At 40.4% G+C, this 27,961-nt stretch overlaps 1 protein-coding gene across 6 annotated transcripts in view; it reads left to right on the top strand.

The window, feature by feature from the left end:
• The window catches only part of Pcdh15 (protocadherin related 15), a 1,498,824-nt gene that overhangs the window by 657,286 nt on the left and 813,577 nt on the right, over positions 1–27,961 (top strand). The window contains exon 1 of one of the 6 annotated variants that reach the window (XM_063279551.1): positions 12,428–13,263. The exons of 3 other annotated variants lie outside the window; for them this stretch is intronic. The gene's annotated coding sequence lies outside the window, so the exon portion shown is untranslated. Of the gene's footprint in view, positions 1–12,427; positions 13,517–27,961 lie in introns of those variants that run through there. 2 more of the 6 variants (XM_063279550.1, NM_001271377.2) reach the window with 2 other exon arrangements.

The raw sequence follows: 27,961 nt of genomic DNA, 5'->3' as shown, positions 1-27,961 counted from the left end.
ACAGTTCTATGCTGGCACAGCATTTTAAGTCCCTGGTGGAACTTGACCTTATTTCAAATATGGGACATAGTTATCTGTTCCTGCGGAAATTATAAAAACATCTTTAAATGGAGCATGTAAATCAGCTGCAGAGTTTCACTCCAGTGGGACAACAGGATGGGAGAGAAATAGTTCACTTATTTTGAAAATGTATGAATAATTATAACAATCTATCAGCTACCGGTTAGGCTTTAAGGGTTAGGGGCTGATGACAGAGTAAGAGCTAACACAGGTTACTGGCTTTATACAATGCAAGCAAATGCATTGACTTCATTCACAAAAAGATTTCTCCATACATTTCCTACCTCTCTGCATATAGCCTGTGATGTTTTGGTCTATGATTTCCATTTCTGCATCTGTCTATGAGTCTTTACCACTGGTCTGTAATATTTTTTGTTTGTATGTTTTGCATTTGGTCCACATCTCTATGTATCTGTTCTACAGTTCTGTGTCTGGCTCATTGTTCTCTGCATCTGTTTGACTCTCTGAAATCAGCCCATGACTCTCACAAGTGGTCAATGATTATTTCTGGTCTATGATTCTCTATATCTGGCCCAGGACTCTCTGCATCTGGTTCATGACTCTCTACATCTGATACTTGACTCTCTCTGCCTCTTTTCTGTGACTCTCCACATATCCAGTTCATGAGTATCGTTGTCTTTCAACGTGCTCTGACATTTGAAGGAGCTCACTGGGCTTGGATGTGTCCCAGCTCTGTCCTCTTTGTCTGTGGGAATTGGTTTGACAGTGGCTGGCACAAGTTCTCTGGGATTTGGGGAAAATGATCTTTCTCTTTCAGAACACTCAAGTGTGCCTCCGCTTGCAGGAGAAAACAAAAGGCGCCCAAGAAGAGCGACCAAATGCATTTGTTATAAGCTTTCTTCAGAGCTCTTTTGCTACAGTCAGGTCTCTGGACAAGTGGCTTAATGATCACTAAGCCAAAGCAAAGTCAGCATAGATAAAAATGTGAATATTGTCAACACAATTACTTATAAATATATTTTAGAATAAGTACAGTGAATGTTGTATTTTGTATTATTAAAAATCCTCAACTAATGTTTACCCCAACCAGGACCCTTAGAGGACTAACTAGGAAGTTTGTATAAAATCGAAAAACCATAATTTTGAAAGCAGATATCTGTGAGGTAATTACAAAGTCATTGGAATACTTTACTCATGGCCTTTTAGAAGGTCCTAATAGAGCAGGTATTTTAATCAGGGTTTATCATTTGTTATTGAAAAACTAATTGGTGTGTTCTTACCTGGGGGAGACTGTCTCTCACACTCTCAGAATTCCTTAGTTGTTTTGTAGCTCTGAGAGTAGGGCTGAGGCCTCATGGGTTTTTCCACCATCCATTTTGGTACGTCTATTTCTATAACATGTTTTAGCAGTCATGTCAGTAAAACTCGATATATGTAGCTGCTAAGCCATAAATTTGAGAGAGAACAGTGAGGAGTTTATGGAAGAAGGTTTTTTTTGGGGGGAGGAAGAGAAGAGAGAATGCTGTAATTATGTCATAATTTTAAAAACTGAGTTTTTTAGAACTATCATTATCTTTCAATCTCTAACAAAGAAAACTTTAAATGCCCAGATCAATTATCTCATCACATATGACAAAGGCTTGTTGAGCTATGAGCTCCTCTTCAGTAAACTATGTGTATATAAATTAAACATGGGAAAGGGGGATTTAAGCTCAAGGAATCTAAGAAGATATCTTGATAGTCACCTTTAGGATTAAATGGAGGCAGAGAACACAAAATCACTTTGAAGGCTTTAGTCACTAATAAATAAAATGTTCCACAGTCTTTAGCAAATTATGAAAGATGTACAATTCCTCGCCTATCCTCCAGCACAAGGTAATATTTGTTTTTCATGTAGCCTGAGGTTTTCCTGAATTCTTTTTGACTTTTGGAAATATTCCTAAAGGGTCCAGGTCTTGAACATGTTGACTAACTGATCATGGCACTTATAATTCACTGGGGTTTATATCATTCTTTTCTTTTTCTAATAAAAACCATGTTCACATACAAACATTCTTATAAAAAGCTTTCAAGCTTATTGAAAAGCAAATATTCCTTGTTCAAACCCTATCCATTTAGCTTATTACTGATGTATACGTAGACACAGTTTACTGTGTCACTGAATATATTGTATATTAGAATGTAAGATAAAGTTGATGGTAAAACTCTAAGAGGGCTCCTATAGGTGCGTATAACCCACATTCCACGGGTCACATCCAACACAAAACTGTAAAGTCACTTAAAACATCATATGTTGGTGATGATTTTTGGAAACACTGAAGCTATTGACTGGAAACTTTTTCCTTGACCCAATCTCACTGAAATTTCCAAGTCAGATACGCTGATGTGCCTCAAGTTTCCCGCCTCGTATCATGGGGAGAACCCACCACTGTCTCACAGTTCAATCCAAGTGATTGCAACATCAACCCTGCAATATTCTGGGTTATGTTGCAGTATGGGAGTAAGGTTTATCGATGGTTCAGAGTAAGTCCTCTGGTGGCTCTAATATAACTGACAAGGGGGGGTGTCTGTGACTGAAGAACAGAGTATATAGTTTCTATCTCCCCTGAGTAGCTTCTAGCTTCTAGTAGACTTCTGGCTGAGCTATGAAAAGTCAAGCCAGGGCTCTCAGTTGTATGGTAATGGTTCAATTGTTGGCACTAGGCAACTTGAGTGAGCTTGCACATCAACCCTTCTTTAGTCAAACAGAGGGAAGCTCACTGCAGCCATGCTCCTACTACATGAACTCTCCCCACACAGACAATGAGAAATAGTGTGTGCTATGCTAATACATTGCTCTTTTTATTTTATATTGCTTTATTTATTTTGTAGCAACAATGTATTAATACATCTAACGTGTAAGACCTGGAATTTTAATGATCCAATTAGAAACATAATTAGCATATGTAAAATAAGCTATTTTGTTAAGTCTAATGGTTCTTTCTTTGCTGTGATCCTGGAGAAGTAACCATAAGCCAGGCATGAAATGTCTTAACAATGGACATGGCATGCAAAAATATTTTACAACTCTCATCTGTCTTTACGCCTCTTGAAATGGAATTTGCAGGTAAATGGATGATCTAGAAAATTTCATCCTGAGTGAGGAAAGCCGTCCCAGATCTGAATAATTGATTATTCAGGATTGTTTTAGCCATCCTAAGATTTTTATGTTTCTATGTGAAGCAGAAAATTTTCCTTTCAAGCTCTATGAAGAATTGAGTTACAATTTTGATGGTCATCGCACTAAGTTTGTATAATGTTTTTGATTGGATGGCCATTTTTACTATATAAAACCAAATGATATATAAGCATGGGAGATCTTGGCATCTTCTGATATCTTTCACTTCTTTCTTCAGTGTCTTAAACTTTTTATCATACAGTATACACTTGCTTGATTAAAGTTATCTCAAGGTATTTTATGTATTTTGAGCCTATTATTAACAGTATTGTTTCCCTGATTTTTAATCAGTCCATTTGTCACAGGTATACAAGAAAGGTACGGATTCTTGTGAGTTAATGATGTATTCTGTTACTTGGCTGAAATGTTTGTCAGCTGTAGGGGTTTCCTAGTGGAATTTTTAAGGTCACTTATGTCTACTATTATTACATCTACAAATAAATACTTTGATTCCTTCCATCCAATGCGTGTCTCTTTCAGTTGCTAAGACTTCAAATATACATTGACGAGGTGTGGAGAGAGTAGACAAGACAGCCTTCTCTTATTCCTGCTGTTAGTGGAAAACACGTTTAGTTTATTACATTTAAGTTGATGCTGGCTATAAGCCTGCTATAAACATCCCTTACTATGCCAAGGAAAAATGATATTCCTTGCATCCCTAATCTCTCTAAAACTTATTGTGAAAGGGTGCTGGGTTATGTCAATGACTTTTTCTCCAGTTAAGGAAATGATCACATGGTTTATTACTTTCAGTCTGCTTATCTGGTGGATTACATTTACGATTCAATACGATTTTAGCGTATTGAATCAACCCTGCGTCTCTAAGATGAGTCCTACTTGATCATAGTGGATGATCTTTTTGATGTGTTATTGACTTTTTGTTGACAAGTATTTTATTGACTATTTTTACATTTATATTCATGAGCAAAATTGATCTATAATTGTCTTTCTTTGTTAGATATTTATGTGATATTATTATCAGGGGCCTGTGGACTCAGGGAACAAATTGGGCAATATTCCATCTCTTATAATTTTGTGAAATAATTTGAAGAGTATTGGCATCAGTTCTTTGAAAGTCTGGTAGAATTCTTTGCTAAAACCATCTGTCCCTGGTCTTTTTCTGCTTGGGAGACTTTTAATGACTACTATTTCACTAGAGGTTGTAGATCTGTTTAACTTTTGTTTACCTAATTTTTATTTAACTGTGGTGGGGGTTTGCATTAAGAAAACTATCCTTTTCTTTTAGATTTTCCAATTCTGGAGAGTACAATTTTCTTAAAGTATGCCATGATTTCATGAATATCCTTAATATCTGTGGTTTGTACCCCACTTTAATCTCTGTTAATTTAGATGTCCTCTCTCTGCCTTTTGGTTAGTTTGGTTAAAGATCTGTCCATCTTATTGATTTTCTAAAAGAACTAATGCTTCCTGTAGCTGATGCTTTGCATTGATTTTGTTGGTTACTGTTTTATTGATTTCAACCCTGAGCTTTATTGTCTATTTCATTGACTTCAATCCTGAGTTTTATCCTTTCTTATGTGATTCTCTCTTTGTTCTTGAGTCTTGAGGTGTGCTGTTAAGTTACTAGTATGTGATTTCTCCAATTTCTTTATTAAGGCATTTCGTACTATGAACATGCCTTTATCAACCACTTTCACTATCCCCTAAGTTTGGGTATGTTGGATTTTCATTTTTGTTTGATTGTAGAAAGATTTTAATGTCTTTAATTTCTGTCTGTATCTATATTTTATTCTGTAATGAGTTGTTCAGTTTCCATGATTTTGTTGTTGTTGTTGTTGTTGTTGTTGTTGTTGTTGTTGTTGCTGTTTTCGTTGTTCTTCTTGATATCCAATTATAATTTATCGTGGTCAAATAGGATGCAGGGTGTTATTTCAGTTTTCTTGCATCTGTTAAAACTTACTTTGTGTCCACGTATGTATTCAATTTTGGAGAAAGTTCATGAACTACTGAGAAGGCGGTATATCCTTTTGTGTTTGTATGAAATGTTCTGTAAATGTATCTTGGGTTCTTTAGTTACACGAAGTCAGTTTCCTTCATTATTTCTCTGTTTAGTTTTTGTCTGGCTGACCAGTCTATTGGAAGGAGTGTAGTTTTGAAGTCAGTCACTATCAGTGTGTGAGGGTCAAGATGTGATTTAAGCAGTGGTGTTTCTTTTATGAATGTGGACATCCTTATGTTTGTGCATAGATATTAAGAATTTTAATATCCTCTTGGTGTGTGTTTTCTTGGTGTGTTTTTGGCAGAACTTAGAATGGCTTTGCTGACTGGTATTGTGGTAAATATTAAAAATGAGTAGCTTTTTATCCCATGCTAGCATTGGCACATGTAGCGCCTCATGGCACTGTGGGGTACTTTTATCTTAGTGACTCCATGCTACCCCCAGGTACTCTCAGACTCAGGTGGTCTGTGAGCTGTTCCACCTTGCCATGCTGGTCTCTACAGTTAGTTCCAGCACTGGAGAGCCATATGGAACTAATTGTAATTTATCTCTGGTTAGTATCTCTCCTGGTGGCTCTCTACTAGCTGCGAACTCTCTGGTTCCAGCTACCCGGTAAAATCAAGCCTCAACAGACTATAACCCAACAATTAGATTTATATATTAAATTCTCAATTCACAATACATCCACGCTATAAACTCACAACCAATTGAAAAAGATAAACCATCCACCTAGATAAGAAAAATTTACTTATAGAAATCCATCCTTTAAGAAATATACATGGGGTTGGGGATTTAGCTCAGCGGTAGAGCACTTGCCTAGGAAGCACAAGGCCCTGGATTCGGTCCCCAGCTCCAGAAAAAAAAAGGAAAAAAAAAAGAAATATACATAACTAGCTATGGCCATCTAGAACCATCTGGACCTGGGTCCTTCTCTGTCTCCATCTTTATTCTCTTCCTTTCCCCTTCTCTCCAAACTTAGAATAACTTTGTTCCCCACCTTACTTTTTGCTGTCCAATCTGGGCCTTGACCTAAGTTGTGCCAGCCTTCATCTGCATGTAGACATCAACCTACAGACTGGCTTCTTAGATTCATGTGCTGGAAATATCTTTTTCCATCTTTTACTTTTAGGCAATGTCTATTCTTGATGTTAAGGTATGCTTTTTCAATTCAGCAGAAGGATGGATCCTGGTTTTACAACCATTATGTTAGTCATGTGTTTCACTTTTTTTGTTTTTTAATTGGGTAACTGAGACCATTGATATTGAGAGACATCAATGACCAGTGTTTGTTTATTCCTGTTATTTTGGTGTTGGTGGTGGCAGTGTGTGTGTTTCCCCCTTTTGATTTGCTGGCCTTCAATTATTTATTTCTTCTGTTTTCTTGGTTTTCCTTAACCTCTTGAAGGTGGAAGTTTTCTTAGCAGCACCTTCTGTAGGTCTGGATTTACAGGTAGATACTGCTTGAATTTGGTTTTATCTTGAAGTGTTTTTGTTTCTTCATCTGTTGTAGTTGAAAGTTTTGCCTGGCATAGTCATCTTGGCTTACATCTGCAGTCCCTTAGAGTCTATAGAATGTCTGTTCAGACCCTTTTGGCTTTTAGAGTATCCATTGAGAAGTCAGGAGTTATTCTAATAGGTCTGCCTTTCTATGTTACTTGGTATTCTTTTCTTTGCAACTTTTTAACATTTTTCTCACCATTCTGTATGTTTAATACTTTGAATATTATAAGCCAGAGTGTATTTTTTTCTGGTACAGTGTTACTTGATGTTCTATATGCTTCTTGTACAATGGTATGCAGCTTCCTCAGGTTGGGGAAAATTTCTCCTATGATTTAGACCAGAGTTTCCTTTCCTTCTTCTATTCCTATCAGTGTTAGATTTAGTATTTTCATAACAACCTAGATTTCCTGGATGTTGTGTGCCAGGATTTATTTATTTATATTTAACATTTTCTTTGACTGAAGTAGCATTTCTTGTGTTTTGTCTTCAATGTTTCTTCCATCTCTTCTATTCTGTTGGTGAGGCTTGCTTCTGAGATTCTTGTTCAAGGTGTTAAAATTTCCCTTTTCAGATTTTTCTCAGTTTGTTTCCACTTTCAAGTTCTTAACTGTTTTATTCATGTCCGTTCACTATTTCCATTTTCATAGATTATTTTAAATGTATTTATTAATTTCCTCTTTAAGGACCTCTGTCATACTCATAAAGATTATGTTAAGGATCTTGTCTTGTGATCAGTGATGTAGCATTTCCAGGGACTTCTGGAGTAGGGTTCCTGGGCTGAAGGGAGGCAGGGATGCGCATATTGTCCTGACTGTTACTGATTTTGATTTTACTTAGGCATAAGCATCTGGGTTTGGCAAGATTGTAATTCTAGGTGCTGATATCTGGTCTTGTCTTTGTTGAGGGGGAGTTTTGTTTTCTTGGTTTCTGTGGCCTATCTGGTTCTCAGAAGAGTGTAGGTGAATATGTGTTGCCAGGTAGGGAATGCCACTGAGATCCTGCTAGGTGTGGCCACTATGGCTTCTGAAAAAAAAAATGTGTTTCTAAGTATTTGGAGATGATACTGAGGAATAGGCTAGAAGGCGGTGCTGACAGGGTCCACCCGAGATATGAAAGTAGGGTGTTTCCCCAGTGTATCCCAGTTCCTGGTAACTAGGGCAAGAGAGTGAGGATGACACTGGATGATTAGTTTTGGAGGATAGGAGGGAGCAGGAAGCACTAAGACTTTGCCTGCCTGCTTCGGTGGTCTACTTGCTTCCTTGGTGGTTTGCAATTGGGGTTGGTAGAAAATTGCTGCTGGATCTGGGGGCTAAGACAAAGGGATGAGTGAAGAAGAGATTCGGGAAAGGAGGGAGGGGAGGCTGAAGCTGGGGTTTACTACAGAGCTGGGGTATTGGATTTGGAAGAGGCCACATGAAGATCTGCAGTTAGCCAACCTGATTTCCTGTTTTGTGTGGCCGGCAGGTTCACAAGTTACTCTTGTAAGCTAGTTGCTTGTTGCTACCCATTTGATCTGAATATTCAAAGATTTTTTACATTCTGGTCCCCCTGAGCTGTCCCTTAAGGAAATGATTACTTAGTGCAATGAATTAGATACTTCTGGCAAGACTGACTTAAATTTATATTACCAAATCAGGACAGTAAAGAGTGGTAGATCTTTTCTGTTAAGTGTAATACCATTTAGAGGAGCATTCTGAGCCCAGATGGGAAAGCTTCATTAAACCTGGGTATGTGAATGTGTACACTGATTTATCCGAATCGTATGTAATGCTACAGAAACTAAGAATAGCATGATTCTTAATGACTTTTCCAGACATCCTGATTGCTTCTTTACCCTCTTTCTTCTGTGTGTGAGAGAGTGCAAGGGTAAATGGATGGGAAGGTTTGTAGGGATAAAGGGAAGATACTGTAGTTTCAAATACACACACACACACACACACACACACACACACAGAAAGAGAGAGAGAGAGAGAGAGAGAGAGAGAGAGAGAGAGAGAGAGAGAGAGAGAGAATGAATCACCAGGAAAGAGTGGCAATGTCTCACTGATGTGAGTGTAGATGAGTCCCAAGGCTCTAGTTCCTAGGTCTTACTGGGTGGTTTACTAGCAGCTCTGGATTTCAACTGTCAATAACTGTGAATAGTAACAAGCCTGCAACAGCTTGATTCCAGCCAACTCGAGGAGATAGTGCCTAGCTTAAGCAGGCTATCTTAGTAATACTGCAGAGGATTATGTGCAGCGAAGCTTTACTCTGGGTTGAGGGGAAAATGCATTCTCTCCCCTTTACTTTGCCATAGCTATCGACTCAAGAAATCACTCCTCATTTTATAAGGAGAGGAAAAACGTCTTCTTACATCTTGCTTTTCTCAATGGGCTATATTTAAGAATAGCACAGGACTTATACTGCTAGTTACTACACATTAATCAGATGCTTTGAAATATTTCAGGGGGAAGGGGGGCAATGTCAGGAGCCCACAAGGAACATTATATTTTGTTAATATAAATACTTGTTTGAACTCTTCCAAGGAATGAATTGCATTTTTCAGTCAGCCCTCAGCAAGAGAAGAAGCCGGGCATAATGGCAAACTCTCTTCATCAACCCATTGTTAAGCTAATATTACAGAAAATTGTCTTTGTGAGTTTGCCTTTTAACTGTCCCTATAAAACATTGTACAGAAGAACTGGCATAGACAGAGACACTTGTGGAGACCAGCTCAACGGGAAGGAGTGATTTTTGACATCCAGCAAGAGGACTCCATACTTACAAGGGATTCCATTAGACTCCTCCCAGGGACCTAGCAATGGCTTAGGTCATCACTTTCACCTGATGCTTCAAGGTGTCTCAGGTGTGGGCATTATTTAGCTTCTCCACAGCTCTCTCCCCTTTCCGTCCTTCTCTGCCTCCCACCCCCTGCCCTCATGGCTCTACTCCTGTCTCTCTGCCTGTCTACATGTTCACAAGTCTGTCTCTACTCCTTCTCCAGGCCCTCACTGCCTCGTCTTCCCTTAAATCCCTCTATACCAGATCTGTGGCATGGTGTAATTTCTCAGGAAAACACCTGGTCATGGGCCCGCCAGATACCCCCCCATGCCACATTATATATTTCATAATAATCCCGTTTCAGTGTCACTGCTCTAGAAAATATAAATTGTGACAGTATATTTTTATGAAAATTTTTTCACAAAATGTGGTTACAATAGCATGAATTTTTAGGATGCAACATAACATAAACATTGTATACTAAGAGACCCAAGTAAAATTAATTGTTTTGTATAAAAATGGCTATTTTTGAATAAGCCTGTGATTAGACAAGTCAAAAAGTGAAGTTTAGAGAAAGGAAGGAAGGAAGGGAGGGAGAGAGAGAGGGAGAAAAAGAAAGAAAGAAAGAAAGAAAGAAAGAAAGAAAGAAAGAAAGAGAGAAAGAAAGAAAGAAAGAGAGAAAGAGAGAAAGAGAGAAAGAAAGAAAGAGAGAAAGAGAGAAAGAGAGAGAGAGAGAGGGAGGGAGGGAGAGAGAGAGAGATGGGGCAGTGGCTAGTGCTATAGGTCAGTGATAGAGAACTTGCCTGGCATGTTTCAGGGTGAGGAGAGGGAAAGAGAGAGAAGAGAAGAGAAGAGAAGAGAAGAGAAGAGAAGAGAAGAGAAGAGAAGAGAAGAGAAGAGAAGCCACCCTAGGAGTTGACAGTGATTAATCCATGTCTTATGGTATTTCAATGTCTATGCATACTTTTCTGATTGAATGTGCTCCCAGACAAAGGATGTAAATTTTAAAATGTAGCTGTTCATCTATAAAGTTTTAAATGTAATTTACCCACTGTCAATTTGCCTTATATCCAATGATTTATCTTAGCTGCAAATATATGACCATAAACAGAAATGAATGAAATCTTAATTTAATATTTAAACCCTTTTCACATTTAGGGCTTTTCAATATTTATGTTTTCCAAAAACATGTAACGTTCCATTTCTTCTTAAATAAGACATGCTTTATTTCCTGCATTTGTGATTTTCTGTATCTCTTAAAATGCCCCCTTGATGTGGCAGATTCTTTGCCTGCCAGAGAAAGTATTGTACTTCCTGAAACAAACCACTCGGCCACTGTTTATCTGGGACACTTTGAAAAAGAGTCCTCTTCTGAGGGGAGAGGTGGGAGCAAAAGGAAACAATGAGAAAGAGAACAAAACTAACAGTAAAGATGTTTGAAACCACAATAAAAATGTTTTGTAAATTTACCTAAAGTACTTTGAAATACATATATAAAAGTTACATCTTTCATTCTGTTTATAGAAACACCACACACACACACACACACACACACACACACACACACACACACCGCACACACACACACACCGAAAGAAACTTATTAGAATTATGCCAAATTGTACAATGGTCCACCTAGAAAGAACCAAAAATGACTTAAATAATAATGATAATGATGATGATAATAATAATAATAATAATAAAAGAATTTTCACATTTGTGAGGACTCTTTATGGCAAGGAATGTCTGTCAGGAAGAGAAATAATCCCCCTACACACACAAACACACACACAAACACACACACAGACACACACACACAGACACACATACACAGAGACACACACACAAACACACACACACAGACACACACAGACACACAGACACAAACACACATACACACAGACACACAGACAAACACACACACACAGACACACACATACATACACAGACACACACACCTTGCACACATGCATGCACACACATCGAATAAATAAAGAAGCACATAAATAAAAGTAATAAAAATCAAAGCTAAAAAAGGAAATACCAAAACAGATACATTTAAAAGATAATTAAAGTTGATGCATGTATGCTATATATTTTCACAGGCATATCATGAAATATTTATGTTAATTCAAATATAAACGTATTGAAGAAATGAAATCATGGCTTTCTAAGAGTAGATGGATTTGAATTCAATGGGGCTATAAGAAGAGGGAGAGATGGATTGAGGTGGAGAAGGAGGGGAGTGGGAATAAGTCTAGAATATTCTACACTGGTTCTTTAACAGAATTTATCATCATAGTAGAGTATCACCTTGGTTGATACGTTATTTAATTTTCTCAGACGCTGCCCCTACCCTTTCCTGATAGGTTTTTAAACTGTCTCAAATTCCCTTTTAAACTCTGCATGATACTACGGTTTGCCAACTTTTGACAGAAAATATTTTTGCTAGTATCTAAACACAGCGACGTAGTCATTTCTTTTTTATTAAAAACAGAAAAGAAGTTAAAATCAGCAACTTTATGAAACCATCCAATTGATAATCGAATTTCTCTTGGAAGACAAGAAAGAGATGGGATTTTTCTGTGTTGTGGCTGAATTTTCGATGCGTCATGGAAGTTGTAATTGAATTTTACCATGAGCGAGGGTGACTGTTTTCATTAATACAAAGTTACAGTTGGAAGTTCTTATTATCGCAGCTGTTTGTCCAATGGTCTCAGTAAATGTGCTTCTCACTAGTGAAAGTCCAGTCTAATGACTCTTCTCAAACTCTTAGTAACGCTTGTGTTATTTTTCCTTGGGGATGTGACCAAATGTCTGGTTTCTCTAGGTCAAATATTGGTGACAGTCCCAGTTAGCACATGGGAATTCACCTGGGAGCCAAGTGGGGGTGGGGGAGGGAGGATTAAAGGTTTGCTGAGCATGGGGGCGGGGCTGGGTATTTTCGGGACTGCAACAGAGGAATTAGAATGTTTGGCCTTACTCTGCCCACTAGTACGATATCTTCTGAAATATATTGGCAAGATTTAATGTGACTTGTATAAACTTTTGTAGTATAAATGTACTCAAAGTGTGAGTCTGGTTAGAACGCACCATAACTAACTTTCACAAGTATATGAAAATCTAAATCACGGCGAAGGTGCCAGTAACAATATTAAAGAAATATACCCAACTTCATGTTTTCAGCTTAGCACCCCTTTGTTTACTTTAGTCTCAAAATCAATGCAGGAGGGTTCTGCACCACCCCTGCTCCCCAACGAGCCGCAGATATGAAGGCATTGGTTGTAGAAGTTGTATTTGTGTAGATAAATTGGCTAAAAGGGGGAAAACAGGTCAGCGAGAAAGAGAGGGGGAATGGCGAATAGAGCTCAAGACATTATTTTACCTGGTCAATAATATTGTCACAGGAGCCTAAGCGGCGAACTTTGTAATCCGGTTTAATTGAAACAGTACAACCGCACAAAAGAGCAGAGAGCCCCCACCAGACGGGCTGAGGGGACATTGCACAATAAAAGCCTTCAGCAGCATGAACAGTGGGATGTCAATTTGTCTTCGGGGCTGTGGCACCTGCTCCTAATTGGTGCAAAAGCATTCAGGCAGCCTCCTTGTGGCTTAGCACATCCAACTGTCTCCTGGATAAGCTGGAGGAGAGAGAGAGCTAATTGCTTTCCAGCCAGCTGAGTTAATAGCCACAGATAGAGGGCCTGCGGATCCCTGCTAGCAGCTTGGGGTTAGTTTCTCCTGGTACCTGAGGCAGTTGGCAAGCACCTCCGAACATGGAGGGGGCAGATAGGATACTTCCTCGGTTAGTACGTTAAGAGATTCTGTTTTATTTGTTTCCAGTCATGTTTTGTGTGTATGCGTTTGCGCGTGGTGAAACGAACGTGGCTAATAATGCTTGGTCAGAAACGAGAGCATAGTTTGTGAATGAATCAGTCATCTTCAGAGGAAAGTGAGCGAGCCGCTGGTGGTTTGCAAAGAGATGTGCAGAAGCGATCTTAGCCCCGGGACTTACTGCGTGGGCTCGCGTGGACTAAAGATGAAACTCTAAGAGGCAAGTAAGTTCCTCGCTCCCATCTTTTCCTGACTCTTTTTAAGTTTAAGAGAGCAGTGAGCTCTGCAGAACAGCGAGAGCCTGTTTGGATGTGATGTCCCTCAGCTGTGACATCACTTTCTCCCACGTTTGGTCACTGAGTGCCAGACTGGTGGCCAAGAAGTTACTTTCTGGGAATTCAGGCATGGTCACATGCCTTCTTTACTCCCCGATGTCTGAGTGGTCTTGTGATTTTTAGAGATGCCAGTGTATGTATAAATGCCTCTGAATTATAACTGCTTCATTTGGTTTTAGTTTTAAGCTTAAATCACTTTCTCTAGTTATTTCTCACTAGAAGTATGACACCTGGCGTGCTGTGTTTTATGTGCCCAAACACGAGTGTGTACTTTTATGGGTGACATTGCTGAAGGTACTATTTTAAAAGTGAGCTGATTGTTGAGTGATTAGCCATGCTGTGCTGTCTGCTGGGTTCTGTTGGACTGCGGATCTGAATGATGTTACCAGGTCCTCTTCAGTGCACTGGAAATTATGTTACTTTTGGGAAGTGTCTGGGGGACAGCACTTGGATCTAGGTGGACCTTTTCCTGCTCATACAAAGGTAGTCCTACATGGTCTCAACAGCTTTCTTAATTTACAGGCATGTTTTGGTTGGGGAAATGGACCCCCAAATAACCAGTTTGGTCTCCCGAGACTTTAACATGTGTCCCATGCATACAAAGCCATCAAAGTAATGGAATCTTAGCCCAGATCTTCAGGACCGGGGTTGACTAGTTATGCAGTGTGTTCTGAGAACTTAACTCCAGTCACGCTTGCAGAAAAAAAAAAAAAAAAGACCATCTGTCAAGAATAGAAACCAGATACCTAAGTTGTGGTGTTACTTAACTCTAGATGAGAAAATAATTTTTGAACAGGCATAATTTTAATCCTAGAGTGTTGCCTCTAGTTTGTTTGGTCTCTGGGCAGGTGCTTTTGTTATGAAGATGTTGATTTTCTCTGAGGGTTGCCGTTTTTTGCTAGGTGATCCTTTTATTTTGTTCACCTGTGGCTGAGTTAGAGCCGCAGTTTATCTGCACCTGAGTATCTTCAAGTTTCAGTAACTTGATTCCGCTGCCTGTGGACTCCTTCTCCTCTGAGAGAAAGGCGCAGTGTAATGGGTGTTCAATTCCATTGAGCGGTGACCTCCTCAACCCTCAGCTGGTGCTCAGCAAAAACTGCCAATCCTTAGAGCCCTTACCCAAAAGTTACCTGGAAACCCTGATCGCTAAAGGGACCTGAGGAGATTGGAGAGCGAGACTCGCTTATGAACTGGCTGTAGACGGTGCACGTAAAGAGATTTAAATAAAATCTTCATGAGACATTCTTACCTCAAAGATCTGTGAGTTAATAATTGATGAGAGCAGTAAGTAGGAAAATTATAAAAAAAAAATCAGTGACACAAAGCATCAGGGATTTCAAGTTTAGGATAAATAAACGTAAAGGTAAACATTCTGTTTCTTAATATCTGCCCCATCTAAAGTTTGAATCTTCAGCATTCTTTAAGCCAATATTTGTAAGCAGGCGGGCAAGCATGCTTGTGCCTTCGCTGACGTTGTCAAAAGTTCCAGTGTTTTGGTTATTAGCCTAAGTTAAAAATGAAACAAAAAAGGCAGCTAATATTTCGCTTACCTGTGGCAATAACTCCATTTTTTAAATCACAAAATAGATGCTAAGCAAATACATGTTGAATTGTTAATTATTCCTGTTACTGCCAGATCATGAGGACTTTTACTTCATGAAAAAAAAATGAGACTATTTTATGAAAGTAAAATTAAAGAAAAAGAAAACCCAGGAATGGCCAGTTTATAATGTTTGAAGATCTGCTGCCTGCATTGCAAACTTGAAGATCTGACTTAAGGGGACCCTTTAAAACATGACAGACCCCTGCATGAACCAATGCTAAGCGCAAAAATTAAACCCAGGAGACCCTTGCATATGTTTCCGTTTTATTGCCTTCCTAATACTGCCTTAGAAATTCATGGTTTTAAGTATATTTAAATTATTAGCAATAATAACATAAACGAAAAGACTGCATTTCTTATTAAAGTCACATGACATGTGTGTTGATTTTTTTTTAAATGTATGTGCACATTTGAGTGTGCATGCCCATTCCATAGGATAACTTTGGAAGTTACAACTTCTAGAGGACTGGTCTTTCATTCTTTCCTGTGGTATGAGAGTGTCAATGTGGAACTCATGTTATCAGTCTTGGATGAAGTGCCTTTACTTTTCGAGCCATCATTTACGAGCTCTTGTTGAAGAGGTTGTGTATGAGCTCATGTTGCTTCTTAAGGAAGAGGTTGTGTATGTTGCATAAATATTCCATTTTCCTTTTCTGTGTGAGTTGATTAATCATAGACTTGGGTTATAGTCATATTGTTGTTTATTTTGGCTTTTTTTTTTTTTACAGTTTTCTTAAGGAGTTAACCTTCCTCCCAGAAACCTTAGTTTACTGGAAACATTGTGTAATGTCCTGGTGCTTTTCTACATGTAAAATGATAGTGTAAAATTGTATCGTTGAAACAGTTGCTGCAGTTGCAAGTTACTCTCCAAAAAATACTTTCTATATTCTCACCTAAAGCTTGCCTTTGGGTGGCACATGCTTCCTTGTGGCAGCAGCGCTCTCTCTCTCTCTCTCTCTCTCTCTCTCTCTCTCTCTCCTCCCTCTCTCTCTCTCTCTCCCTCCCTCTCTCCTTTCTCTCTCTCTCTCTCCCTCCCTCTCTTCTCTCTCTCTCTCTCTCTCCTCCCTCTCTCTCTCCCTCCCTCTCTCCTCTCTCTCTCTCTCTCTCTCTCTCTCTCCCTCCCTCTCTTCTCTCTCTCTCTCTCCTCCATCTCTCTCTCCCTCCCTCTCTCCTCTCTCTCTCTCTCTCTCTCTCTCTCTCTCTCTCTCTCTCTCTCTCTCTCTCTCTCTCTCTCTCTGTCCTTGCTTTATAAGGTTACAGACAGGACTAAAAACTAAAGATAACTTATAAGGCTTTGAGGATTGTTTTCCTGTTCCCATGATGCTGAGCTGAATGCAAAGAACTGTGGGAACTGCAAAGAACTGTGGGAGTTCATAAAGACCCTTGGTAGAGTTTGAGAACAAACGAACACCTCTGAATAATTGCAGCAGGATCATATTCCCTCAAACGCCTTAAAATGAGCTAAGTAGAAATATTCACTTCAATCATTAACTTTAGCGTAGCCACATGGTGACAGAAAATGTGGGTTTATGTAGAAATTAAAATGCAGCCCTTTCCTACCTCAGGGTTGATCTTGAAGGCGAGCACTGACCACCTTGTCTCGTGTCCGCTTCAGGCAGGATGTATCAATTGAAATAACAGAACTGGGCGTGGTGAAGGTCAACGTTAGCTGCTTCAGTCTGAACATTAAGTCGTAGGACTCATGCTCAGAACATATGTGCTAGGTGGACACATGCAGACACAAAAACATTCACCCCCCCCCAATGCACCCATACATACATGTGCTTGCACCCAGAGCTATGCTTACATGAGCACACAGAGCATGCTCCTGTATAGTGTACACATGTACATTTGTGCACACACACACAGGGAACTCTTTATATAAGACACGATTGAGATTCTGAGCGTAATGTTTCCTTGGAATTTCAGCAAGCCCCTTAAATGCTCTCCCAGAGGCTTCATTTGCAATGCCACTTTCAGAAAAGTTATCAACAAGGATGTTTATGGAAACTCTGGGTTGTTGGTGTTAAATAATCTAAAACCCAGTTGTTTTAGCTTTCTCGTATTCACTTGTGAATATGATATGCGTGCATATGTGCATGTGTGCATGTGCATGCGTGCAATGACAGCAACAAAACTCCTGCTCAAAGTTTCGTTTCTACCTGAGCAGACAAATGGACTGATTTCCTCTTCTCGCCTAAGCAGTTTGAAGGACGTGTTCAGCCATAAATGTGAGATCATAGCGACTGATCCCACAAATGCAAAAGGCACAAGTAGTTATTATCCCGGGAAACTAGAGAAAAAGAAAGCACTTTTCTCCTTCAGGCTGGTAAATAGAAAATTCAAAGCTTGTTTCTTGTGTTTCTTGATGGGCAAGGAGCTGACAGGAGGTGTAACGTCTATGAGGCTTTTAGAGAGTAAACGTTCTCAGGCCATGGCAGGTGCAGAGCCGTTACCGCTCTGAGAGGACACTTATTCCCATGACCAGTGAAAGGGCGGGTTCAGACAGAATGGAGCGCTGTTTCCGGAATCGGGGAGAACAGCGCGGCTGGATGAAGTGCGTCATTCTACTGGACCCAGCTAGTGAATGCCTGCACTGTGTCTTCCCAGAGGTGTCAGAATGAGCCTTTTCTGATTCTGTACCACTGAATCCTTATGGGGATGCAAGTTGTTTATCCAAGGACAGTGGCTTCCTCTTTGGCTTTATCACTTCATGGACTGGTGTCTGCAACTTTGCGCACACTGCCAGAATGCAGAGAGAGGAGTATCTTTAGAACTGGACGGGGGTTTCTCTTGCCTTAAAACCCAACGTTTCAGCTGAGGGACAGACAAAAATCACAGAGGCGTTTTAGGAGTAGACAGAGGCAGACACGCTGAGACACTCAGATGCTCACAGAAAGAAGGGAAGGTATACAATAATAAGTTGAAAGACACAGTGAGAGGTGTGATAAACAGGAGTGTAGAAAGGCCCACAGACATTGGGAGAGAAGGTTAACATTGAGGACACACAGACATAGAGCTACAGAGAGAGAGCGAGAGAGCGAGAGAGCGAGAGAGCGAGAGAGCGAGAGAGAGAGAGAGAGAGAGCGAGAGAGAAGGGAAAGAGGGGTATAGGCTATAGACAGACAGTAGAGAGAGGGGGAAAAGATATAGGCTATAAACAGACTGACCTGGACAGAGGTATACACAGAAATTGATTGACAGCAAAGAAATTTTAAAAGAGCCTGCTGAATGGCTAATGGAATATGAAATGAATCCTGGTGTGCTGGGTTAGTGCTTAGAGTTATAAATCATAGAACTCAAAAGGTAGAAACAAGTGGAACTTGAGTTAAGGCTAGCCTAGACTATATATGAAGGCCATTTCTTTAATATAATAATAATAATAATAATCAATAACAATAATTTTTAATATAATTTAGTTTTTTTTTACAGTCCAAATTTTATTCTTCCTCCAGTCCACCCACAGACTGGTCCACTTCCCATACCTCCTTCCCATCCCCCTGTCTCCACGAGGATGTCCCCAGCCCACCCTCCCCACCAGACCTCTAAGCTCCCTGGAGCCTTCAGTCTCTTGAGGGTTGGGTGCATCTTGTCTGATTGAACCCAGACGCGTTGGTCCTCTGCTGCACAAGTGTTGAGGGCCTCATATCATCTGCTGTACGCTGCCTGGTTGGTAGTCCAATGTCTGAGAGATCTCATGGGTCCAGAGTAATTGAGACTGCTGGTCCTCTTATAGGGTCACTCACCTCCTCGGCTTCTCCCAACTTTTCCTAATTCAACCACACAGGTCAGCAGCTTCTGTTCATTGGTTGGATACAAATATATGCATCTGACTCCTTGAGCTGTTTGTTGGGTCTTTCAGAGGGCAGTGATGATATGTCCTGTTTGCCAGGGCTCGGTAGTCATGTGCAAGTTGTGTGACTTTTCCAAGCGCCATAGAACACACACACACACACACACACACACACACACACACACACACACACGCACGCACACAAAGAGGGACAGAGACAGAGAAAACATCTACATATGCCATCTGGCCAAGGATGGTCTCAACAAGTAGGGACTGTTACGTGGCATTAGCATCGTGACCAATATTATCATCGCTGTCGTAGTCGTCGTCGTTGTCGTCGTCGTCGTCATCATCATCATCATCATCATCATCATCATCATCCCCACCATCATCACTATCAGCATCACTCAGTTTAATTATAGCCGCCATCCCCATCGTCATCATCAAGCAGAAGCATTGATAGATCAGATATACAGACAAGTACTTTACTTCCTCCTATTCTTTTTTTTTTTTATTAACTTGAGTATTTCTTATATACATTTCAAGTGTTATTCCCTTTCCCGGTTTCCGGGCAAACATCCCCCTCCCCCCTCCCCTTCCTTATGGGTGTTCCCCTCCCAACCCTCCCCCCATTGCCGCCCTCCCCCCATAGATTAGTTCACTGGGGGTTCAGTCTTAGCAGGACCCAGGGCTTCCCCTTCCACTGGTGCTCTTACTAGGATATTCATTGCTACCTATGGGGTCAGAGTCCAGGGTCAGTCCATGTATAGTCTTTAGGTAGTGGCTTAGTCCCTGGAAGCTCTGGTTGCTTGGCATTGTTGTTCATATGGGGTCTCGAGCCCCTTCAAGCTCTTCCAGTTCTTTCTCTGATTCCTTCAACAGGGGACCTATTCTCAGTTCAGTGGTTTGCTGCTGGCATTCGCCTCTGTATTTGCTGTATTCTGGCTGTGTCTCTCAGGAGCGATCTACATCCGGCTCCTGTCGGCCTGCACTTCTTTGCTTCATCCATCTTGTCTAATTGGGTGGCTGTATATGTATGGGCCACATGTGGGGCAGGCTCTGAATGGGTGTTCCTTCAGTCTCTGTTTTAATCTTTGCCTCTCCCTTCCCTGCCAAGGGTATTCTTTTTCCTCATTTAAAGAAGGAGTGAAGCATTCACATTTTGATCATCCGTCTTGAGTTTCCTTTGTTCTAGGGATCTAGGGTAATTCAAGCATTTGGGCTAATAGCCACTTATCAATGAGTACATACCATGTATGTCTTTCTGTGATTGGGTTAGCTCACTCAGGATGATATTTTCCAGTTCCAACCATTTGCCTACGAATTTCATAAACTCGTTGTTTTTGATAGCTGAGTAATATTCCATTGTGTAGATGTACCACATTTTCTGTATCCATTCCTCTGTTGAAGGGCATCTGGGTTCTTTCCAGTTTCTGGCTATTATAAATAAGGCTGCGATGAACATAGTGGAGCACGTGTCTCTTTTATATGTTGAGGCATCTTTTGGGTATATGCCCAAGAGAGGTATAGCTGGATCCTCAGGCAGTTCAATGTCCAATTTTCTGAGGAACCTCCAGACTGATTTCCAGAATGGTTTTACCAGACTTCCTCCTATTCTTTCTCTACTCCTGTGTAGCATTCGGTATTGATAAGCTAGCTATTTCCCCTATAAAATGCGGTGTTACCGATGACCTCTTGCTATTCATTTTTTGACTTTCATTTGGGACTTACAGAACATGCGTCAGCAAGACCGGGGACCAGCTCAGCTCCAAAAGTCAGCAATGAGTAAATATTTAGTAAACGAATCTGCATTGGCTCTGAATATTGTTTTCTAAGTTTGAATGTGGTTTTGCTGTTTTAATATAAACTTCCTCCTGTTGGATTTCAAATCAGGTGAGCCATTGATTGGCAGAAGCTTTGGAGCAGGTGTCTCCTCGTGGTCCAGCTCACTTTTCAAAAGGACAATTGACATGAAAATGGCTTCTTAGAACCCTGTGAGAAGAAGGATAGGAATGTGAGACAGGGAGTTAGTATTGTGGTGACGAAGAATAGAAATGAACGAAGGAAAATTAAAATGGATTAAGGCATAAACGCAGGGAGTCAGAAGGATATTTTTAATTGAGGAAAACGTGTGGGTGTTATCTTGAATATGAAGGAGATACGGGAGAAAATAAAGAGTATGTCTGGTTTATAAATGTGATTGTGCACAATGCAAGGATTAAAGCACGTCCAGGCTATAAGGTAGAAAGCAACAGACAGAGTTAAACTCTGAATTGCAGGGTTCTTTACTGGAAGTAAAAAGTTTTAAATGCTTCAATGCCGAGCTCCCTCTACCAAACAAATCATTTCTCACGCAGACAGGAGCACATTTGACAAGACTTGGAGGAGACTCGCAAGGGTCTGGTTTGAATGACTTTCCTCCACTTTCTTTGATGTGTTTCTAGAGTCCGTTTGCTAAATGAAGAAGAAAATATATTGAGTGTCCACCTTACACCAGGAACTGTGCAGAGTTTTGACAGTGCCATCCACTTAGCCTCTGCAAGGGAAGTGATGTTAACCAGTCAACCAGATGGCCTCTTGTGACTGATTTTATCTCTGAAAATCTCCGCCTCCAACACGGGGTGACAGTTTATGAAACAACATTGCATTCTAACCAATACCTCAAACAAGGGATGCATGCTCTCCTGAAATTCTAAGATTTGGATTTTTGGGGGCATGAAGGTGGCAAAACTTTTAGGCATTGTCCCAAAATTTATTGAGATGTCTTCACTTGAGTTGTTTGGATTCTGAATATTTCACATGAATTTGTATGTGTATACATAAGTCAGTGTTAGGAATAAAGTTTAACTGTGTCAGATAATTATACTTCATTACAAAATTTGCAAAATTTCCATGTAAAGTGATAGCAACATTGGGAGACACTCACATTGTGTGCTTCAGAAGGTACTATGATTGTGTCTTCTTAGTGTTTATAAAACACAGAGCACAGTACATATATAGGAAGCGGCTCCTATTTAGATGTTGATTTACTTTCACATTACTTTTTTATAGATTTTTTATTTGTGTGTGTGTATGTCTGTGTGTGTATCTGTGTGTGTCTTCTGTCTGTGTGTGTCTGTGTGTGTGTCTGAGTTTGTATGTGTCTGTGTGTATATGTCTGTGTGTGTGTGTCTGTGTGTGTTTGCCTGTGTTTGTGTGTGTGTCTGTATATGTATGAGTATCCTCAGAAGCCAGAAGAGGATGTCAGATTCCAATGTTTCCTAAACTGCCAACACATTTTGGATGCAGAGATTTTCAGAGATAAAATCAGTCACGGGGAGCCATCTGGTTGACATCATTTCCCTGGCAGAGGCTAAGTGGATCACATGGCCAAAGCTCTTCGCATAGTTCCTGGCACAGTTCCATATATTTTCTTTTTCATATAGCTGTAGTCATAAGTGGTTCTTAGCTGCCCAACATGGGCAATCTGAACAAAACTCCATTGCAAGAGCATCAAGGAAGAATAATCTCAGAGAACACTCTTTTGTTCCTTTCCTCTTAACTTTTATATCCATTTATCTATCTATCCATCATACCTCTACTTATCTACCTATTTCCTTACTTGTCCTAATTGAAACACTAAGTATCCATTGTTCTTTTTGCCATTTCTGTCATTTTTAACATAGCCCTGTTTCCAAACACAGTGACTCCGTGAATTTCAATCACATGAATCTGCATGTACCATGATTATACACCATGCTCTGGCTTTCTAATGTTCTCATCCATAGACTTTTGTGGTTCCTTTTTATATGACTAATTTACTCTTTTGGGGGAGGTATCCTATATGTGCTTTGAACAATTTACTCATCTTCAGGAATATATAAAGTCTTTTGTTTTTTCCTGGAGCCGTGACGATGTTTTTAGAAATATGAGCAAGGGGATTTATACCAGTTCCTTGACCATTGCAGAGGATTTCAGTTTCCCACCAGAACTTCAGCCTCTGGGAGGAGACAGTGAGTGCTGGCTCAGGCTACTTTGTTACCACAGGATTGAGTGGGTTTAGGCATCTTGAACTCCCTAACACCCAGGGACCTCATTTGTAACTCAGTTCCAGAGGTGGAGAACATTCAGCTCAATTAAGCTCTCTCACTTCACTCAGTCAATTAATATGTCCGTTAATGAAGACACAAAGCCTCAATGGATGGGAAGCTCAGCCTAAGCCTGCCTGCCTAACTGTGTTGTCTGTACTTGGGTGTAGCCTCACTTGTCGAGTTTGGTGAACAACTCTGCAAAAACGTAGTTAGGTGCGATCTGCAGTCTCAGTAAAGCCTTTGTTTCTGGTGCTGAATGGAAGATGAGTCTGTACGTTCTACATTCAGTAAAAATGATATACTACACTGAGGAATAATGCCCCCCCAAACAAAAACCAATATGAGAATACACGAATAGATGCGTGGATGGATCAAATGGATAGAGGGATGTTATCTAGTTGGGTAGCCATGTAGTTGGTAGGCGACGGATGATAGAAGGTATATTACAGATAGATAATTGAAGGATGGACAGATGTATGGTAGATTATAAATCACATACAGACAAATACAGGTCACCTACAGAGGCTGATCATTCCTAAGAGCTGTAGTTTCCGAACTAGAGAGTCGGGAAAGTGGACGGTACATTCTGGTCCAAGTCCCCATCTGAATGCAGGAGACCCATTTCCCAGCTTGAAAATAAGCCTAGAGATTTGTTCCTCACACAATGTGTTCCATTCAGGCCCTCCATGAATTGGGCGAGGGATGCGCACGCTGAAGAGAGCAATCAGTTTTGCATCCTGAAATATCCCCACAGATGCAATGATGGGTACCCACAAATGAGTGTTGCTGACCCACATATCTGGACCTCTCCTACACAGTGGACATGTGGAAAGATTCATCATGTTACCTTATAAAACCTGAATGGCTGCTACTGAATCCTCTACAGAAGGGCTAAGTTTTAGAGGTGGAAAGCCAACTCCCTACTTACTCTTTCTCTTTGTGTTGGGTGTAGAAGGCTTACCTGTTGCCAAAAATTTTGGTGTACTGCTCTCTTCTCAGCCATTTGGGTAGGGAAACCAGACATTCTTGGAGACTTTTCTGCCCAACTCTGTCATCAAGTCCATATGTAACCTCTAGAAGAAGGTGCAAGAACCTTGGAATTTTCCCACTTAACTCAGTGATCGGTTCCTTAGCTCGTCAACCTTCTTTCTAGTATTCAAAGATGTTTATGCATTTGATGATGTGTATCAGAGTTTGTCACTTTTAACAGTAATGACGTGTGAGAATGGAACTATTACAATGTGGGATAATCAAGACTTTCAGACTGGTCTGTTGGTTTGTCTTCCCTTCCCTGTGGATATTTCGGAATTCCAGGGCATAGCAATGACTGGGGCAAAGGCAGGTGACATCAGAAAGGTACTGACAACAGAAGACATCTTGAGTTTTGATGTTTTGGGTTTTGGCTTTTACTTGGTTTTGTTCTGGACATATTTTTGTCAAGCTATCAGTGTTTATCGATTATTTTCCACGTAGAGCATGAGGCAGGAGAAAGCAGACTGCCCTTACTGCAATGTTCTATATTAAAATTATAAAATGGCATCCTGGCCCCTTCTCTCCTCTTAGAAATAGTATCCAGGGCCTGTTCATTTGTCAAATATTTATTATTTTTTTAAACTTTCAAAACTGACTGGTTAGGAGACTGGCTGATACACATTCTATAACTAGGGATGATGGATAAATTCTTAGCAGAGATGCTCAGCTGTTTCTCACGTGTGCTTCTCCATGTCTCAGGCTGGGTCTCTCCTATCTCTAAGAGAGGCTGAGCTCTAATTTTTCTGTATGGCAGATAGAGAAGGAAAGTGGCTTTTTATTAGAATGAAAACATTCTTGTCAGGAAAGATAGGAGGGAAAAACATGGTGTAGGGTCTCAGCGGGCAAGCAGGGCTTGAGAGCAGGCAGAGGCTGTTTTCATTATATTTCATTCTTTGTGGGTTAGTGCTGGGCTGTGTATGTAGATGATAACAATTAGTTTAGGTTAACCAACAGACTTACCCTTACAAATTTGCTTTTCAAATAAACTTTAAGATTGTGGGATAATTATGGCACTCACTCTATGGTCCAGGACATATCACTATGGAAAAGGGGACAGAACAAAATGTGAAAATATGCTGTGTTGTGGTGGTTTAGACAGAGTAGCTCCAGCTGTCCCGGAATTTGTTTTGTAGCTCAGGCTGGGCTCACAGTCACAGAGATACACCTACTTCTGCCACCCAAGTGTTGGGAAACAAGGTTTCCCTTTAAAGATTAAAGGTATATAACCGCGCCCTGTTACTTAGAAGAGATTTAGTTTGAATCTAACAATTAATGAACTCAATGTTAGTAAATTAAATGACAGCAATTTTTGTCACTTCAGCCCTCTCTCTGTTGCTTTAGACAAACACATGTATTGCAGGCACACAGGCACACACACATACACACACACACACACACACACACACACACACACACACACACACACACACGTACACACCCATTGTCTTAGTTAAGGTTTCTATTGCCATGAACAGACACCATGACCAAAGCAACTCTTAAGAAGAACAACATTTAATTGGAGTTGGCTTACAGGTTCAGAAGTTCAGTCCCTAATCATCCAGGCAGGAAGCATGGCAGCATCTAGGCAGGCATAGTGCTGTGGGGGTCTGAGAGTTCTACCTCTTGTTCCGAAGGCAACCAGGAGGATGGTCTCAAAGCCCACTTCCTCCAACAAGGCCACACCTCCTAATAGTGATACTGCCTGGGCCAAGGATATTCAAAGCACCACACGCATATTCATGCACACAGGCACACGTGCATATTCACACAGGTATGCATGTCAGGAAAGGCTTACTATTACACTCATCTGTGCTACAGTTCACCTTAATGCTGTCTGCAAATATTGAAACCATAACATAAAGAATGGATAGTCTTTTCTATTCCTCACGAGGAAATGCCTTCCCCTGCAGCACTGTAGAAAGTCATAGGGTTAGAATTTAATGAGAGACAAAAGAGAGACAAATTTTCGATAACTTTTACGGTGTATGCCTTGTGATTTATCATTGTTGACAATCAAAGGGGTATTGTAACACTTAGAGACTATCTTACTCCTCAAGTCCATTTTCAGTTAGGACGTTTCAAGCCACCCACTCTGCTAGAGGAGATGGAGTTGCCTCAAGTTGCTTCCTATTGTGAGTGATGAAGGTCAGTATTGTGGGGAATATATATGCCTTCCCTAGCCGTCTCACATAGCAAATGACTCGTTGCCAAGGGACCTTGACTCAATAAAGAACCAGATTCATAAGTCTGAACTTGGCTCCAAATTCAGTGAACCATCAGTAAATTATTAAAGCTCTTTCACTACTTGTATTGAGATATCATTTCCAACTTCACGGCTTCCTTGCTCCCCGTCATATCGGCTCCGACAGAGGTCATCGTTGCTAACTTCGGGAAGGTTGTGTGCCTTGACATGTATTAGAGGATATTGCTGACTGTTCTCTAGCTCTGGGTCCCTCTGCCTCCCTGTCAGCACAGTTTTCAGCTCTTCATGTCTTTATTATTATGGGGTTGTTTTGAGTTTTTGTTCCTGAATACATACCAGAGGTTCTTGTCTTGACTTCTCGTATTCGATGTGCGCCTTATGCATAAATATCCCTGAATTCACCGCTCTCTTTCCTAATACTCCTGACACATCTCAGCCATTGTGAAAATGTTAATTTGTGCTTTGAGGTGTCAGCTGCAATGATAGCTGCATCAAGTCTAAGTTTCTTTCAAACCTCAATTGTATCCGTTGGTTCGTTTAAGGGTAAAGCTAAGCTCTGGTCTGTTTTTCTTGCTGGTTTTCTCATCCTCCCTCCTTCTTTATTATACTGATAGATAACAACATACAATTCCAGATTCAGAAACTATGTTGTCCCGTAGTCTCTCCTCTTGCTTTCTATTCTCTTCAAGTGCCCCATTGGCCCTGCCACTCATCACCCAATTACTAATGTAGATCTCCCATTCCGTCTGTTTGATTCCCTCCCTAGACCCACAGTGCCTGTTTCTCCCTAACTCTGACCTTCATTTCCCCTCTCCAATTCATTTTATTTCGCCCACCCCTCATGTGCTGTGACTATCATCATGCTATTGCTTTATTTTCTCTTTCTATTTATCTAGAATCACCTATGGGTACTCTCAACTTAATTGAATTCCTAGGAAGCAAAGAATAAGGAGATGTGTACCCCTAAGTCCGCACAAGTACAGACCCAGCTTGCTTTCCATTTCCCTGGGTTTAAGGCATATACATCTTATCACCATGTAGGGTTTTCACTGGCTCTCCTTTGCATGCTGCAACTGTGCTGAAAATGGTTTTGTTTAACAGCATGATCCTATTTGAGCCCACACCACTGAAGAATGCATTATAAGGGAAACTGTATCTGTATCGTGGGCTTTTCTAAAAGAAAACAAAAACTACACCCAAATAGTATCGTATTCACTCCTGATAGGACAAGGCAGAAAAAAAAGGAAGGACTGTGTCCAAATCCAGTTCCATGATGCCATAAGTTTGTTGACATGACATATAGAAGGGTAAGTGACTCAATTACAGTTAGATGACCAAGAAATCCTCTGGACAACTTATGTGCAGCAAACAGGACCTGTTAGAGGTTTAATCCATGGGCCCTTCTGATGCACAAAAGGCTCAGAACCAGTCCCCTCCTTCTGAGAATGTTAACCCACAACAGATCTCCTGAGTTTCCTAAGGGTAATGATAGCTGATCTGATTCAAGATATCAGTAGGCATGTCCAACCCAGAGGGGAACAGTTACCCCATAGAAACAAGAGTTTGCTAAGTTTAGGATTGACTTGTTATTGTTCATAACCTTGAGGTACCTCCTTGGTGCTTTGATTTGAAA

This window comes from Rattus norvegicus, chromosome 20 (genome assembly GCF_036323735.1).
Source record: "Rattus norvegicus strain BN/NHsdMcwi chromosome 20, GRCr8, whole genome shotgun sequence".
Taxonomy (NCBI): domain Eukaryota; kingdom Metazoa; phylum Chordata; class Mammalia; order Rodentia; family Muridae; genus Rattus; species Rattus norvegicus.
This window is presented reverse-complemented; position numbering and strand designations above follow the sequence as displayed.